General features: G+C 37.3%; 1 long non-coding RNA gene across 2 annotated transcripts in view; it reads left to right on the top strand.

Annotated features, from left to right (window-relative positions):
* The window catches only part of LOC125776249 (uncharacterized), a 206031-nt gene that overhangs the window by 179884 nt on the left and 8648 nt on the right, over positions 1-17499 (top strand). The window contains exon 3 of one of the 2 annotated variants that reach the window (XR_007421541.1): positions 153-681. The exons of the other annotated variant lie outside the window; for it this stretch is intronic. This is a non-coding gene — a long non-coding RNA (uncharacterized LOC125776249). Of the gene's footprint in view, positions 1-152; positions 682-17499 lie in introns of those variants that run through there. 2 annotated transcript variants of the gene reach the window in all.

The following is a 17499-nucleotide window of genomic DNA, read 5'->3' as shown; positions in this document are numbered from 1 at the left end:
ACAATATGCTTCTTTAGTTCAACATTAATATCGCTTTCATTTGCTATTCCATTTAATAAATAGTTCGCATCGGTATCGAAATCAGTTGAGTTACGTTTGAAGCGGTCATACGTGAAATTTTAATTGACCCATTTTATATGCACTTTTTACAGATTTTTCACCGCCCCCCAGATGCTACTCGTTCGTACCTGCTGCAGCTTGCACCTCTGCTCCTCCGTTTACCACTTCTTGTTTGCTGATGCTTTTAACAAATGCAAAACCATTCGTTACACAGAGACCGTGAAAGAGAGCGAGTGCTGCAATGTGAGAGGTGAAGCGCTTGAATTGGTTTTTATTCATTCATAGAAGTGGCAACAGAAATGGGGTCAAGGTTAATCGTAGTTGAAAGGCTATCGAAGTCACGTTTAAACGATGCACGCATTTAATGAAAAGCGGGGAAAACTGACGTGCGCTTGCGGAGCAAATTGAAATATTAATTTTCATTGAAATTGAAATAAGGATCGTCTTTATGGATTTTCGTTAGATGGTGCTGTGGATTCTGGTATAAAATTTCTATCTTGTATATATTTGTTCACAGACGTTCTTCGAAAATATTGAGTGATTTTGGAAACAATCGTGCTTTTACTTTTCTTAGATCCACATGATCTTTCAAAATGGTTTTCACTGATTCCAATTGATATTCAAACGATGCACATGTGTACATACAAATACAAGTAAGAAGAAGTAAGGAAGGGTTAAATTCCATTGTAATCGAACATTTTATGCTCTCGCAAGGATATATTTGGAACATATTGATCTATAGAAGTCTACCGGAAGTTCAAAAAATATTTATATTAGGTATATGCTGGTTAAGGGAGGTATTGATCCGATTTTACCCATTCTTGGCACAAGAGCAAGTTGTCATCATAAAAATATTCTACTGGAATTTCAATACCAGAACTCGCAGGCTGAACGATATGCTCGGTAAAAGGTCAGCGCAGTGCACTGGGTTTCAGATATTTGGTGTCTGGTTCCTACAAAAGTTATATCCGGATTTTGAGAAACTTTGTTTGTTTTTTCTTTGGTATTTGATTTGCATACTGCAAGTGGAAGAATAAGATGGAAATTAAATTTGTCTGTTATGTGAAGTAGGCATGGTTGTTGTCCGATTTCGCTCATTTTCACAGTGTGCGATAGAATGGTTGGGTAGCCACACATACAAAGTTTGATTGAAATTGGTGTAGAGTTCCTGAGACGTAAGGTTTCACCTTAAGGTCTGCGGTGTCACAACCATTGCCCAAAATATGCTTAGAGGACAGCAGAATGAGATGTAATTCTAAACTTCGCTAAAATCCAAACCCATCCAACCCAATCAAACGCGTTTAAAAAAAAGTAATCTACCAGCCTACTAGAGAGCAATGGTTTACCCTACATTCTTGAGCTTTATCTTCTTCGGTTCAAAATTCTACAGGTGGCTAGTGAACCTATTTAATTTAATTACCTCTTACCTGCAATATCACCTCTAATCAATTGCAATTAAAAAGGTTAGATGCGTCCTCAAGTGGGCTGATCCCCAAATCAACTTAATCAATGATTACAGGCAGCCGCAGAGCATATCGTCTTTGCGCTGAACTTTTCGCTGTAATTCGTTAAAATCGCCTTAACGCTGCCTGAGCGAACGAGTGCGTCACACGTAGCGTGTTGTGCCTTTTTTCCCCGCTTAGAACTTTAGCTGCTTGTTTATCTTTATTGACCTCAATTGAAAGGAATTGCCAGAGACCTAAATGGCTTTGCATGTCCCTTTCACCTTGGCGTAGACAGCTTCGTAAGTGGCTCTTCGCCGCGCACCTCTAATTAAGTGTAGCATTTCAAAGCTGTGACAGTGCTCTGTCGGGTTTTGCATGCTCGAGGGACGAGTCGGGCGGAGGCATGTGCGGGGAATGGCGTTTTCTTAGGTAAAAACACCACGCTATCATATACATATATACAGTTAGCTGCATGCATACAGTAGCTATTTGTATTAGCGTACGTAAATGTCTATGTGTGTATGTGAGATTGTGTGCTTGTGTAGGTGTACGAGTTTGCGGGGTGATTTGTGCGCGTGCAGAAAGGCTCAAGGAACTTTCAATCAATTTAACGCATAATTCCTGTTGGATTTAATGGTAATTGATGATTGATTACCTTTGTACGGTGCAAATAGCAACAACAACACGGGCAAAAAAGAAGATCCAGTAAATATGCGTAGACGAAGGTGAATAGCCGTTGTATATAGCTACCTATGTATGTATGTGTTATGATAAGCATATATATGTATAAAAGCGGGCTGGGAAATACGGCTGACATTGCTTTAACGTCGTAACTATACCCAGTATGTTTAACAGATATGTCTCAAATATGAAGTAAGGAATAAAGGAATAAGAAGGACTAACTCTGTTTTTCGTTACTGTCTTTTTTTCATTGGCGCCAAAATTTTTTCTATATCGAAAACGTTAATTAAAGAGTTTACAAATAAAACTCTCTTCAAACATATAACATATTTTTTTTTTTTAATTTTCTGACGTGTTCTACGATTCTTCTTCTTCTTTAAAGGCGTAGCCACCGCTCATGCGCCAATCGTTTCTTATGTGGCGCCAATTCAAAACACCAAGTGCAGCCAGGTCCTTCGCCAACTGATCTCTGTAACGAAGCGGAGGTGTTCTTCTTCCTCTGGCTCCCCCGGGGAGTACTGCATCGCATACTCTCAGATCTGGAGTGTTTTAATGCATAATGTCCATATCGTCGTATATCGCGTACAGTTCAGTGCCATCGACTGCGATATTAGCCGTTGCTAATGCGCTAAGAACCATAAATCTTCCGCATAACCTTTCTCTTGAAAACTCGTCAGCAGTTGTACACTTTCGTAAAAGATTGTAGAGTGAAGAAGTCGAAAGAAAGAGAGGCGCCTTGTCTATTGCACTCGTAGGACTCGTAGAAGTCCTCCGCGATCCTGACGGAGCTTTTGGCATTGCTCAACGTTAGTGTACAAAGTCGTATAAGTTTTGTGGGGATACCGAATTCAGACATTGCAACATAAAGAGAGCTCCATTTTGTACTTTTAAAGACAGCTTTGTGGGTAGTGTGTGCCAGTCCTGTTTTCAGAAATATGTTCCAAGATTTGGCGGCGCACAGTGAATATCTGGTCAGCTTTTTTTACGCGGCGAGTCCCAAGCTCACCATAACACAACACTGGGGGGGCATGATTCGCCTTCTCACCTTCAAAGGGATGTTTTTTTGGCTACCCAGAGGATACTTGGTTGAAGACCGGAAATCGTGAGCTGTTTGAGGCATATGTTTCTGGCCACAACCAAGTAAATGGCGCTCAGAGATCTTTCCTCACTTGCGTTAAGGCTCCATCCTCCATTTATTGAAAAAAATAATATTATAAAAAAGTATACTAATATTCTGGAGACAGTTTGATTTACTACATGGATAAATAACATACAAGCAAATATTTAAGCGCTCGTACAGCAAAAACCGGCAAGTCATTACCAGTTTAGCCGTCGGAGTAAACCTACCACTCCTTATTTTGCTTATCAATACAAGTGTGTATATATATGATTGGCGCTTCGCTCCGCGTCTACTAAACTTACACACCCTTGCTACTCGTATTGCCTTAATTGTTGTAGTTGCTGTTATCGTGGGCGCTTGCCACGCTGATTGTCTGCGAAATTCCCGAGCGTCAACTTACGCAAAATGTTGTTGGACTTGTTGTTTCACTGTTTTTGTCGACGCTGTCACAAGCGTTTTTGGTGGTGTTGTTGCTTTCATTTATGTTTTGCTCTTGTTGTAGGCATTTATGTTTTGCTGCTGTTCTTGTTGTTGCCGTTCATCGGCCTATGCCTTGGCAAATCATTTGCTTTGCCTTTCCAATTTAACTTAATACCCTGTAATTTATTTAAACTTCGGTTGAATTGTACAGACCGGCGAATATTGTTCGCGTTCACAGGGTGTGTGGCAAGAAGTTTGGGGCGTGGGCGTCAATAGACGCGTCTCACACCGCCGCAGTGTTTACCTGGCTGGCTAACTCACTGACGGACCAGTGACTATTTGGCTTTATCGTGCCCGCCTGGGTGTCGATACACCCGCACGCAGCCAGAGTTATTTATACACACACACATTGACCCTCGTGAACATATTTACAGACAATCACTTGAGCCGGTGCAAAATCGATCTGGATCAAATCGAACACACCATAGCTGCGTGGATTTGCAAAGGAGGAGATAAGTGTGGGTGGAGGGTGTGTTGTTGAATAGCAGCGCCGCCTCTGCGCCTTTGTTGGAATGTGTGTGTGTGTATGCGCGCAAGAATTGATGCGAAAACTGGTGTCATTTGTGCAGCTAATGGCGGGTAAATGTCGGCTTTCTATTTCAAATAGTTTGCATTGCGTGCGACTTAAAGTATTTATTTGGCTTTTAGCGAGGTGTTGGGGATTCCATTTGCTTATCACAAAATTGTCAAATCGCGTTGAAAGTGAATTTCAAATGGAATTTTATTGAACAGTGGCGCGGTGAGGGGTGACAGCTTAAATAAATGCTTAAAAAATGTGTGTTTCATAGTGAAAATGCGTAGCCGTTAAGTTGAGTTATGGCGATAATGTACATACATACATTAGGGTGGGTAAAAAAAAAAAAAATTTTTTTTAGGAAAATAATTTTTTACATAGAAAAATAATTTTATAGACTCCTCAAAATTTTTCTTCCCAAATTTAATAGTTCAGAACAGCTGTAACTTTTTTTCACCTTCCGCGAATTTAAAATCTTACGTTTCCAACGCTATATATATGACACATTGTGACTGGTAGCACTGGAGATATACGACTGCAACGACATCTATTGACAAAATACGAAATGTCTTTTTCGACTACTCCATATTTTAGTCAGATCTGAATTTTTCTTTTCAATAATTAAAAAAAAAAACAAGAAACTCAAAAGTGGAGCACCTTAGTATTAATATTAAAAGCTTTTACTTGAAGACCAAACCAGTTTTTCAGAGCATAAAATGGAAAAAAATAATTGGTTTTTCTTAACCACCTACCTGGTATATATCTAGTAGCTCTCCCTAAAAAATGCGCTTGCGAGCTTAAACTTTCTTTTATATTTAAACATTTTTTTTTTTAATATTGTAGGTCTCCTTATTTTCCCTATTTCTCCATTTTAGTCTTAAAGTATTTTTTTATTTTAGTTTCAATCTTTTAAACCATACATTTATGCCTTTCGTTAATGCAATATATTCAGGTGCATTTTTGGCGTATAATTCAGGAAGAGAGAGTGACAGTCGAGTGCTGCATACATTAAAAGCATAAACTTAAGTGAAGTCCGCACTCGACTAGTTGCATAATATCTTTCCTTTGCCTTCTATTATGAGTATTCTTCTGTATTAATATTTAGGCCATATAGTTTGTGTGTGTGCGTGTAAAACTTCACTGAGTTGTCTGTTTGTGAATTTTCTTGCAATTAATTTTTTTCAACTACATTCTGAAGGGTTTCAGATAAATATAACAAAAAGTTCATTATTAAGTAATTTATTTTCGATAGCTTGCAAAGTAAGTGTTTTGAATTCAATTTGCATATTAATTTTTAAGAAATTTATATGTATTTATTAACACTAAATGATTATCATCTCCACTGATAGCAATCAGATATTTTGCTGTAAAAAAAGTTATTAAAAAATTAAGTATGTTACAGCTGCTAATATATTGCTCTAAGCACTGGTATCAATATATATATAAAATACGGCTTTAATCATTACCGAAATTATCTAAAAACAATGGCTTTGAGACTAGAATTTGCATGGAAATAAATAGAATAGGGAAATACCTTCAGGTGTTGGCATAGCGTCATGTATATTAAAGTAGGGGAAATATTTCAAATATTTCATATATTTTAGGCAAGAAGATACTTTATTCTATTAAAAAGAGATTACTTTTGAATTTCATTAAGATTACTTACATATTGAACAATAAATGCAGTCAAACCGAAGTACGAAATATTTATTCTACTATAGGTATATGGGAGCTAAGGGATTTTACCCATTTTTGGCACTAGGGAATGGTGTCATCACAAAAGTAATCTCCACGCATTTCAATATTAGAACACACAGATTGAGCGATATTTTGGAAAAAAATCGGCCGCACGTACTGGGGTGCAGATATTTCATATCTGGGTCTTTGAAAAGTTAAAGCCTGATTTGGACAAGTTTTTGGGTATAATATTTAATATCTCAAGGACACAATTTGTGCAAAGTTTTATTTTAATAATTTCATTGATGTTTGATTTGTATACTGGAATTTAAAAATTTGTTTTATGGAAAGTAGGCGAGGTTCTCAAGCGCTTTTGCTGATATTTGGATAATTTTACACTCCAAATGTGTTTCCAGTGAGGCCTTCCTAAATATCTTGGTTACAAAATTTAATGCTTTTGGTGCATTTATTCAGTGAGCTATTGCACTTTTAGTAGTTTTCAACATAACCGTTATATTGAGAATGGGCGTGGTGTTTTTTCCACACATTTTCACAGCTACGATATAAAGAAATGCTAAAAGGGCTTCTTCCCAGCAAGTTTGGTTGAGTTAGGTTCAGTGGTTGTTTGGATAATATGTACAGTAAACAATTTAGGGACAGGGCGAAGCCTACTTTTTTTTCAAAAAATTTAGCCAATAGAACTTCCTTGTTACTGCGATCCCTTGTTTCAATTAAAAATGATGTATATAAATTGCTCAGTTATGGCACCTTATAGACATCTAAAGCGGTCAATTCAATGCTATAAGGTAGAATATTCTAAGTGAGGTCACTTGCTTACCATATAGCCAGAAACGGTTAACTCAAATGAGTCGGCTACCTATAAGATTAGCTGAAAAACGGCTAATTTAGATCTGCTGAGTTTGATATGCTTTATTTAGCTATGATCAGATAAGTCGTGGTATACAAAGAGATATTGAATGAGGCACTCGTATATTAAATTTAGGTATGGGGAATTCAATTAGTAAATCGTTTGTTTTTATGATAGCAATTTTAAAGAGTTTCGGTTTTTTTCAGAAAATCAACATTTATTCCCTCGTCATGACGTACTATAATTTGAGAGTATGAGGCACGCTTTTAGAAGAAACTGTTTTTCAAAATTTTTCGGCTTCAAAAATATCTCGAATTTCATTTTTTTTACAGATTTTTTTGTTTCTTATCTCTGGTGAAAAAGTTGGAAACTTTTCTTCTAAGCTTCCGAACCAATTGTGTGCTTTCTCCTAACGGCCTTTTAACAGATATTTTTAGGAAAATAATAATTATGTTCGAGAGTGTTCGTAATAAGAGTGAATAAAACAATCTCTATAAACAATTCCTTACTCAATATAAATGATACTTTAACTCTTAAACACGCCTAAAACCATGGAGTTTTCTTTCTTACAAATCAAATAGCGCACAAAAGCATGCTTTGATTTTGTATAGTCTTTTCATTAAATTGAAGCAATTCACTTCCATCCATCTTAAAAGAGTTCGGACTGCATTCTTTTGCCTAATTTCCGTACTTTTTACCATATTTTTGCACTAAAAAAGTAATTTTAGTTTATACTAGCACATTTTTAGACTTTTTTTTCAACTCTGTTGCTGATTATGTGAGCATTAATTAATGAAACCAAATATTTATATTTAGCACACACAACGGCACATTGCAGCAGCCTTGAAGCATGAAAATGCTTTTGCGAAATTCGGTTAAAAGTTCCGATTCTGCAATCACGACAAACAATTTCCAATTTAATGATGAGGGGAAGCGAAGAGAAAAAAGTCCAATCAATTTGTTTCAAATTGCTGCACTGCTGCTGATGTTTGCTTGTTTGCACTGAAAAACACACGAAAAGAAATGGAATGAAAATAAAAATAGAATTCAGCAAACTCATTCATTAACTGCCAACACTGGCATCTACGCCAAAAAGCATAGTGTAATAGTTTGTTGTTGTTGCGCAGGTCAGACAAGACAACCCATAGAAGTCATGCAAATAAAATGCTACTAAGCTAGCGAAGACGAGGACCATGAGTAGGTATGCCTTACGCTGAGCGAGAGGCAAGGGTATCATACTATTTGATTTGCTTAAATTCCGAGGGTCGAAAGAATCGCCATTGAGAGAATAGCAAAACAAATTCACCTTTTGATACCACAGCCGGTGCACAAACAGAAGTAGCAGTTACATACATGCTTTAACACACACACCCGCACTTGCATCGTTGGCAGCCGCTTGCCCTGCTCCTCTTTTAGTTGAGTATGTGCAAATCCTTTTTGCCGCTTCACGTGTTCGCCTCGCCGGCTATGGGGCTTAGTGCTTCAGCATTTTGTGGCCATTGGTATCTTCGCTTAAGCATTTGAGGCTGACACATTTACCTCAGCGATTTCATTTATAATACACGTATGTGCACACACTCATACATATGCATTTGTAAGCATTTGTAAACAGGCACACCTCTTATCTCGCTGGCCTCTATCGTAATATTGTGGTGCGAGCAGTACTAGGCGAATGTTTCGCTTACCTAGTGTGCATGTGGCCGGCAGGAAAATGATAGCAATTGTCGTTACAGTAATCTATATGACATAGCGTAACTTCTCACATTTTATCATATTTGAGAGGGTTAATCCTTTGTGAACCGGCGAGTTCGAGTTGAGCTTTCTTTCATTCATCACTAGAACAATGCGGCAGTGTTGCTTTGCATTTCACTGATCCCGACCCCTACAAGTGTTGAGTCCATAATGATTATACTCGACCATAGAGAAGTTAGGGAAGTTCTTAAGTAATTAACGGTTATCGTTTTAAAGTGGTTGGGTTGAGTTAGGTTAAGAGGTTGATTCTACCAAAGATCTTATTTGGACAGTTCGAAACGCCGATTCATTGTGGTACCTAAAAAACTCTTACAGACTGGATTATAGGACCCTTATTATAGAGATATGAGTTGTGGGATAAGATAAATGAATTTCTCAGGTGAAGAAGGAAGAATGAAGCTATAATCGTTAGTTATGCAGTTAAAAATGCATGAGACATAAATGAAACATACCAGCTGCAGAAAAGCAAATATAATGGCAGTGATCAGATGGCCTCAATTGTTAGAGAAGTTAGTTCAGATTAGGTTAATAGATCGGTCCTAAACGGGTGCTCACTTGTACAGCTTAGAACGTTGGTCCCATGTGGTACCAAAACTTCCATGTTCTAGTTTACATAAGACCCTTACAAATCAATAAAGTGGTTTGAGTCTATCACAAATTTTTTGAAAGCCGCTAATATGACAGTTTCGGCAATGTCTTACGTTTCGTCGAAGCTAAGACCGCTGAGATATTTCAGCCTTAGTTTTGCAAAGGCTGGACTATGGGTGAGCAAGTGCCTTTCTTTAAGTCTAACCGCATGAATGCATGTTGGACAGTAAGAACGCCTACAATTGGGGCAAATGGATGTCTGCTAAGGGCCAGTATTCTAGTTCAAAGATCTCAGTCGCACAGAAGCTGGTCCTTGAGCAGCATATGCTGAAGGCAAATGAGGTCCCAGTGCTAGAACGCAATCGACTTTGCACTTGCCAGCGGTTTTACTATGACCAAGCACCCAAACGAGTTTGATGACGAAGTCTAGAGAGAATAGACACTCACAGTTTAGAGAACACAGTCGTACGACTGCCGCTACCTTAATAGCAGCCACTGTTCTTAGTTTTTCTTATATCTACTGTTTTCCAAGACGTTTTACTTCTTGTATGACGAAATAAATAGAGGAGTTGAGGAAATTATCTCATTTTTTCTTGAGGCATATTTCACAACATAACTGCTAAAGATCAAAAATTCTTGAAATAATCTCGGAAACATTTTAGATGAAACTTGGAATACATATCTTTGGTAGTGGAAGTAAATACAAGAAGCGTGTCTTCGAGACCTCATCCCTAATCTAAGCTAACTTAGAAGCAAACCAAAAAATTAGTATTAGAACTCTTTCTCGTGACTTCACAACTTTCCTACAGGGTATGTGTAAGCACGTAGCCGATATGGACTTAACCATAAAACGAGATGTAAATACTTGAATGTAGGAAAAAAACAAACAAATATGATAGCAGCTGCCTATATCCAATGTCCGTTGGTTTAAAATGGCACAAAAGAGAAAAATTGCATAAAATCTCTTTTAACCAAACAACGAAAAAAAAAAACAAAACACAGTTACACTCACACCCGCTCCGCACGTAAGACCTCCTCTGTTTACCAACATTTTGCACTTGAAAGAAAAAAGAATTGCAACAACAAAAGCGAAGTAACTTGCATTGCGGCACCCTTCATGCAACGAGCGCCATGTAACTGTAACAACGCGGGACTAGCGGGATTATGCAAGACAAAATCGAAGGAAAAAAGTCAGGAAACATGGCAAACTTACTTTGCGCTCGCCCACATCCATTGTGCTGTGCGGCACGCCCAGTTGCCATACATACTGCTACATGTATGTTCATATGTTTGAGCGCATGGATGCATATAAATGTATGTGCGTATGTAAACAGGAAGGCAGTTGCGAGACAAATATGAACACACGCCTGAACGCTCGCTTATTTGCTTTGTGCGACGTAAAGGACAATTTGCGTTGTGTCGCTGCGCAAAGCGTTGCCAAGTTGTTGCTTTTTGCGAAACGTTTAAAATATTCGCAACGCCTTCTCGGCTCGTTTCAAAAGAGTTGCGGCACGGGGGAAATAAATCACAAAAAATGCACACAAGTGTTTGAGTGTTTAAAAAAAAAAAAAGAAGCAAAAAAGCATCGATGAAAGCGAGCATAAATGCAGCGAGTATTCGAATGCTTAAAATGCAGCTTGTCGAAATCCAAATTAGTGAAGTGTATAAAAAATTTTCTGGGTTGGCGTAATGTATCCCTAAAAAATCTGGCATTTATAATTGCAAAGCTGAAAGTGATTTCAATATATTATACCTACACCTTCATCTCAAAAACAATGTCAATCGATTTCTTGGGGTTGGGTGGATGGGTGATGAACACATTCTAGCTTTTAAAGCGCTCAATAGTATTATTTACATGCTATTTTTATTATATTGATACAATATTTATATAACACTGATACAGAATTTTAGGCCGACAGTGCTGAGTTCAAATGGTCACAAAGCCTGGATTGACGCCTCGAAAGGTAGTGCTGAGTGCTTAGTGTGACTAGAAGGGAATCAACCACTATGAGCTGCTCTATCTTGGTGGAACGATTGATTCTACATTTTAGTGTCAACAACGGACATCACTAGACCACACACATCTTTGATGACTTGGAAAAAACAGGGAGAGCTTGGCTGGGAAGTTTTGAAGCATCCCCCATGTACTTCTGAATTTGCACCATCGGACTACCATTTGTTTCGATCAATGGAGAACTCCCTTAATGGAGTAAAACGGTTTTGATATACTTAGCATCAACAATTTAGATTAAAATTAGATAGTTCAGTCAAAGTTTGCGTGATACATATTCCTGTAATGGTGCAATGTCTTTGAAATCTATGGGTTTTCGACGACAAGAGTAAAAGGAGCATTTGACCTGATGAAATTGTAGCTCCCGACAATCATAAAGTGTTCTGCGTAAGTAAAAGAGATCCAAATATATTTTTTAAATAAATTTAACGAACCCAATTCAACCATTTATAACATAATCAATGCTAATATAACCAAATCCATTCCTAACCTTATCTAACTTAACTCTTTTATAACCTATTTCAGCAAACTAATCTATCTATCTAAATCAGACTAACTAATCACTCTCAACATCATTAAAAGTAGTCATAAGTGCTACTCTTTATTCTTCCAACAGGGTATATTAAGTTTATCACGAAGTTTGTTGTATACAGAGGGAAACGTCGGAGACCACATAAATTATTTATAGGGTTTATCGACAAGAGCAACGTGATGTTACAATGAAATATAACACTCAGACTTGGCAAAAACGGGTCCTTTGTTTCGCAGATAATTTTATGCCATTTATGATTACAACAAAATATCGGGAAAATGACCACCACTGCTCCGTTTGCATATTTCCTCACGTTTACACCCATGATCGCTGCAGCATTTCGGCTGGAATTTCGACTATAGTGCGCCAAATGGTGTTTTCGATCTCCTTGGTTGCTGCTTGCTTGGCTTAAATCTTTGATTTAACATACCCCCAGCGTAAAAATTCGAATTCGTTAAATTTCGTGATCTTGGCGGCCATTTGACTGGGCCACTTTTTTGAAATTTACGAGTCGCCAAACTTTGTAATGTGTCCTTGTTTAGACGTGAAACATGAGGATGCGCACCATTTTGTAGGAAATAGAAATCGTCAACGTAGATTCCATCAAATTCCGGCAGAGAGGTCAACATCGTATTATAACCCTCGCTATTGAAACCAACGGCTTTTCCTGCCTCATTTTGAAAGAAACTATACAAACTGATGGATAAAATGTGTATTGGATTGAAAAAATGTACAAATTAATATCTCTAATTGCTACAACAACTATTGTGACAGGGTTCACATGTTGAATAATACCATAGGTGTGGACGCACGGTAGGTTTGAAGCCACTGTATAACACTATTTTAATGATCTCGTGATGTTTATCTGAGTTCTGGCCTATGATAAACAGCAAGGAATATATCTTTTAGCCTCTTATTAAGTATATTTTACACATTTTACGTCCTCAGAAAGATTAATCAGTGAAATTGCATAGCACCATTAACTATTTGGTGTCACAAATAAGCGAAAATTATGAAAGCAATAATAAGAATTCTCCACTGGCCTCCCACTTTTAGCTCAGACGCTAGCTAAATTATGTTTGTACAAATGCATAAAATGCTATAACTCGCCTGCTTGTGTTGCAAAATGCTGACGAAATATTGCAACATGCGCTTGTGAGTGACGATGACCCCGCGCTTGGACTTAGCCTCCCTCTTTCTCCTCGCCGGGTCGCTCACAAATGCAAATTTTGTTGACAATTCATTTCCCTTTGGCATTTTCAAGTTGCTTTGCTGCTGTTTTTGTTAGCCCACATTGCATTGCCACAAATGCTAACTGTGTTTTTGCATATTCCTTTGCTGTTTGTTATTGTTATTGTTGCTGCTTGTCTCTCTCGTTTTGTTTAATTTGCCTCGCTTATCAGAGAGTTCTGCTTATTGCCGACAATTCTAGGTTTTTATTTGGTTGTGCTGCTGTTATTATTACTGTTTTCATGTGGTTGTTGCTGTGTTTTTGTGTATGTTGTTGGTTGTAAGCATGTAGATGCTGGTTTGTTTTTATGCATTACTGCCGTCATGGGAACGACAGTCACTTCAAAGAATCTGTACTTGGTGCCCGCGGTCATACTTTGTGCGCAGCATCCGCATCACAACTCGGTCGTGCGGTGTGGTGTGGTGGCGGCGGCGCGGGAGGGCTCTGGTATTGGTGATTGTACTGGGGGACGTGTGTGCGGTCAGTTGCTGGGCGCTGTCGACTTGACATGTCGTTAGTTGTCGCCGATGTTGTCACAGTTTAAGGAAGCGCTGTTGAATCTTGCAGACACACACATACAAACATACATACATATACGTGTGCACTAGTGATTTGACTCTAACGCTAGTCTGACCGTTACACTCGCTTCGCGTCACAATTAAACTGATTCATTGCAGCAGCAGCGCCGAGAGCGCCGGTCTTCTGCGGCAGCACTTAAATCAAATTTGCTTACGATTTATTTTTCATTTCACAAATAAAGCATTTTTATAGCCACACACACACACACACATACTTACACAAATGTATGAGAACTTGTATAACTGTATTCAGCCAATGCGATTGTGTGTTGTAAACTCATTTATTTTAAAGCTTACCGTAATTTCATTGGCAATACTAGTTGCGGTTCCTAGCAGAGTTGCTTAGGTGCAACAATAAATACCTTTGTGCTAGAGAATTCATCTATTTCTCAGTATAAATCGCAATCAGCAAATAAAGAAAATCAAGCTGACTGCCAGTCACTTGGCATGGAAATGAAAATTCAAATCGAAAAAATCCATCAATCCAATCAAAGTCTGTCGGGTTTCAAAGTAAAAATTCCATTGTTACGTGTGTGTGGTCGGTGAGTGCAACACAGCGGCTTGGTTTGAGCGCAGACATTTTGTTGTAAATATAAAATGCAACTCTTCACCTGCTGATTTCTGATTTACTTGTAGTTGATTTGATTGCGTTACTGATTTTGGGGTAGACTGATATGGAAATTGGTTTTGACTCTTTTCATTTTGCTTTCATTTCAGCTGACTCTGTGAAAATTTTATCAAAATTGTGTGTTTACTATATTATTTTAATTCTCAAACTGTCAAGTTTGCAGACTTTAGAAATATTTAGTTGAAGTTGAGTTGAGTTGAGTTAAGTTGAATTAATTCTCAAACCATGAAATTTCCGGACTTCAGAAATATTTAGTTGAAGTTGAGTTGAGTAGAGTTGAATAGAGTTGAGTTGAATAGAGTTGAGTTCAGTTACGTTGAGTTGAGTTAAGTAAAGTTGAGTTGAGTTCAGTCAAGTTGAGTTGAGTTGAATTAATTCTCAAATCGTGAAATTTGCGAACTTTAGAAATATTTAGTTGAAATTGAGTTGAGTTGAGTTTGGGGGCAAAAATAAATCCTGAGGTCAGGAAATGGGAAAATTTTATTCTTAGGAAGTATATATTGCATAAGGAATCTACATCTAATGGCGTTTTTTAACAATCATATCTGGTTTCCTAAAAATTAAAAATAATAAAGAGAAAGTTAACATTTGATCAAATTTGAACCGGACTCCATTGGAAACATGAAATCTCAAGCAATTTTGTTGTTCAATTCTTTCATTAGATAAAAATCGATAGACACCGAAAATTTTCCACGTCTTGTATATGGCAGCGATCGGGGACCTGAAGAGCTTCAACGGAGGTTGTGCAGTTGCCCAAGCAATAAGCTATGCTAAATTTCATCAAATGAAAAAGTTTTCCATACAAGCATTTGATTCCAATTGTTCAGTTGACAGGGCAACTTTTCCTAAATAGTCCATTATAGTAAGTTCACCTCGGAATTCGATATACCCATTTATATGTCTGTAAATACTTGTTTATTGACACCCTAAGTTGTCTCAAAACCTACATATGGTAGGTATACCCTAGGTCGAAATGGGCGATATCGGTTCACTTTTAGTCCAGTCATTCAAGCTTAAATTAGGTAAGAATCTCGGAATTCGATATACCCATTCCGAATTCGATATACGAATTCCGAGATTCTTACCTAAATTTAAGCTTAAATGACTGGACTAAAAGTGGACCGATATCGCCTATTTCGACAAATTAGCAGATTGTTGATGATAAAATGTTTTGTGAAATTACAGATCGATACGTCAAAAACTGAGAGATGAGTTCGCTTACATACGGACGTAGTGACTTTAATGAACCAAATATGTACCATTTTGGTCGACCACAAATGACAAATTTTCCCGCTAGAGACATTATTCCATCAGTGAAAAACTTTTCTAGTTTCTCGGCGAAAAACTGCCACAAGTAATTCTCACAGGCTTCTCTTGAAGTCAACTTTACTCCATTAAGGGACTTCTGCATTGACCGAAACAAATGGTAGTTCGATGGTGCAAGGTCAAGGCTATTTGGTGGATGCATCAAAACTTTCCATCCAAGCTCTCCCAGTTTCTTCCGAGTCATCAAAGATGTGTGTGGTGTAGCGTTGTACTGATGGAGGACAAAGCCCTTTCTGTTGATCAGTGCTGGCCGTTTGTTTTTTTCGACTGCTTGTTTCAATCTCATCAGTTGTTGACAGTAAAAGATATAATCAATCGTTCGACCAGGTTGGAGATGCTCATAGTGAATGATTCCCTTCCAAACCCACCAAATACTCAGCATAACCTTTCGAGGCGTCAATCCTGGCTTTGCGACCATACGTTAAGTTTCACGACGTTTGAACCATAATATTTTTCGCACATTACTGTCATATACGAGTATGATCCACTTTTCGTCTCCTGTCACCATTCACTTCAGCAATGGTTTGATTTCATTTCGTTTCAGCAAAGAATCGCAGATATTAAGTCGGTTCATTAATGTTTTTACAGACAATTCATCTGGTACCCAAACATCGAGCTTCTTTTTGTAGCCAGCTTTTTTTAAATGGGTCAAAACCGTTTAATGATGAAGTTCATTACCGATGTCATGTCTGCTTATGTGATGATCCTGGTCAATGTTTCTTATAATTTCATCGACTTTTTCAACGATAGCTAGACCAGAGCGAGGTGCATCTTTCACATCGAAATCGAGCGAACCATTGTTGTGCTACACGAACTGATACAGCAACGTCTCCGTCAACTTCATAAATTTCATTTGTGGCTTGCATGGCATCCTTCCATTTTTTATATAAAAATTCCAAATTATAGCGAACTTCTTTATTATTGTCACTAATTTTTGAACAGCTGTAACTTTTTTCAACTTTCCCGAATTTAATTTTTTTTTTATTAAATGAAGCTAAAAATCTCAACTTTCCAACATTATATGGTATGACACAATGCGAATGGTAGTACTGGAGATTTACGACTGCAACGATATCTATTGACAAAATACGAAAAGAGTTTTTCGACTACCCAATTCATCGGGTATATTTTCGGTTATTATGATATAAACGTGCTAAAAAACACATTTCAACAAATTTGTTTGTATTAGCTTTCTTCAAGTGACTTTAAAACATGAGTTTAGAAGTACCCCGTTATGTTAGCTTAGATCTTAAGTAAAGCATAAAAATTTTCTTTTAATTTCAAGAAAAATTTTGGTGTTTGACTTATGTCAACCTTCTAGTAAATAAGCTAAAAGTATTCTAATATACAAATGTAAGGGAATTAAACAGTTTCAATAAAAAAAAAAATGTTTAAGTAGCATATCAAAAAGAAAATTATATTTTCATTACACAAAGTTTACCTTAGCACTCGTCGTTGATCCACCAGTCTCTTTTCGCTTATTTACTCTGCGCATTTGTTTGTGTTTCTTTTTCATTGAAGTAAATACTTAATTTTTGAGGTTAGCTTGCGGTGATTGCGATTCTTTCGTTTGGCAAGCAATGCTGGTGTTTGCATTAGAGCAGCGCGCTGCCTAGAGTAAATAAACAAAAAAAATTCTTGTTTATTTTTCTACAGGAAAATCGCAATAGGTAAATGCTAGGGTATTGCCGTCGTGGGAAAATATATTGCAAAATTTAATTTTTTTTAAATAAATATTAGAAAATTTTTTTTGGTTTATATTTTTTTGCTGTTTTAGAAAAAATTGTAATTAGAAATAATTATTAGAAATAAAATTTTAAATGATTTTTGTTTAAAACTGGTGAACTATATGTGGTACATAAACTACTAATGATCTGCTTGAAGCCGAACTTTTTCAAAAATTTTTCGCTTTTGCGCTGCGTACGCTCTCTAATGCACAGAGACACAAGTATGTTTAAATAAATAATGATTAGTATAATTCATAAAGGCGTCTGCTATACTTAGCTTC

The sequence above is a fragment of the Bactrocera dorsalis genome, chromosome 2 (genome assembly GCF_023373825.1).
Source record: "Bactrocera dorsalis isolate Fly_Bdor chromosome 2, ASM2337382v1, whole genome shotgun sequence".
Classification (NCBI taxonomy): domain Eukaryota; kingdom Metazoa; phylum Arthropoda; class Insecta; order Diptera; family Tephritidae; genus Bactrocera; species Bactrocera dorsalis.
This window is presented reverse-complemented; position numbering and strand designations above follow the sequence as displayed.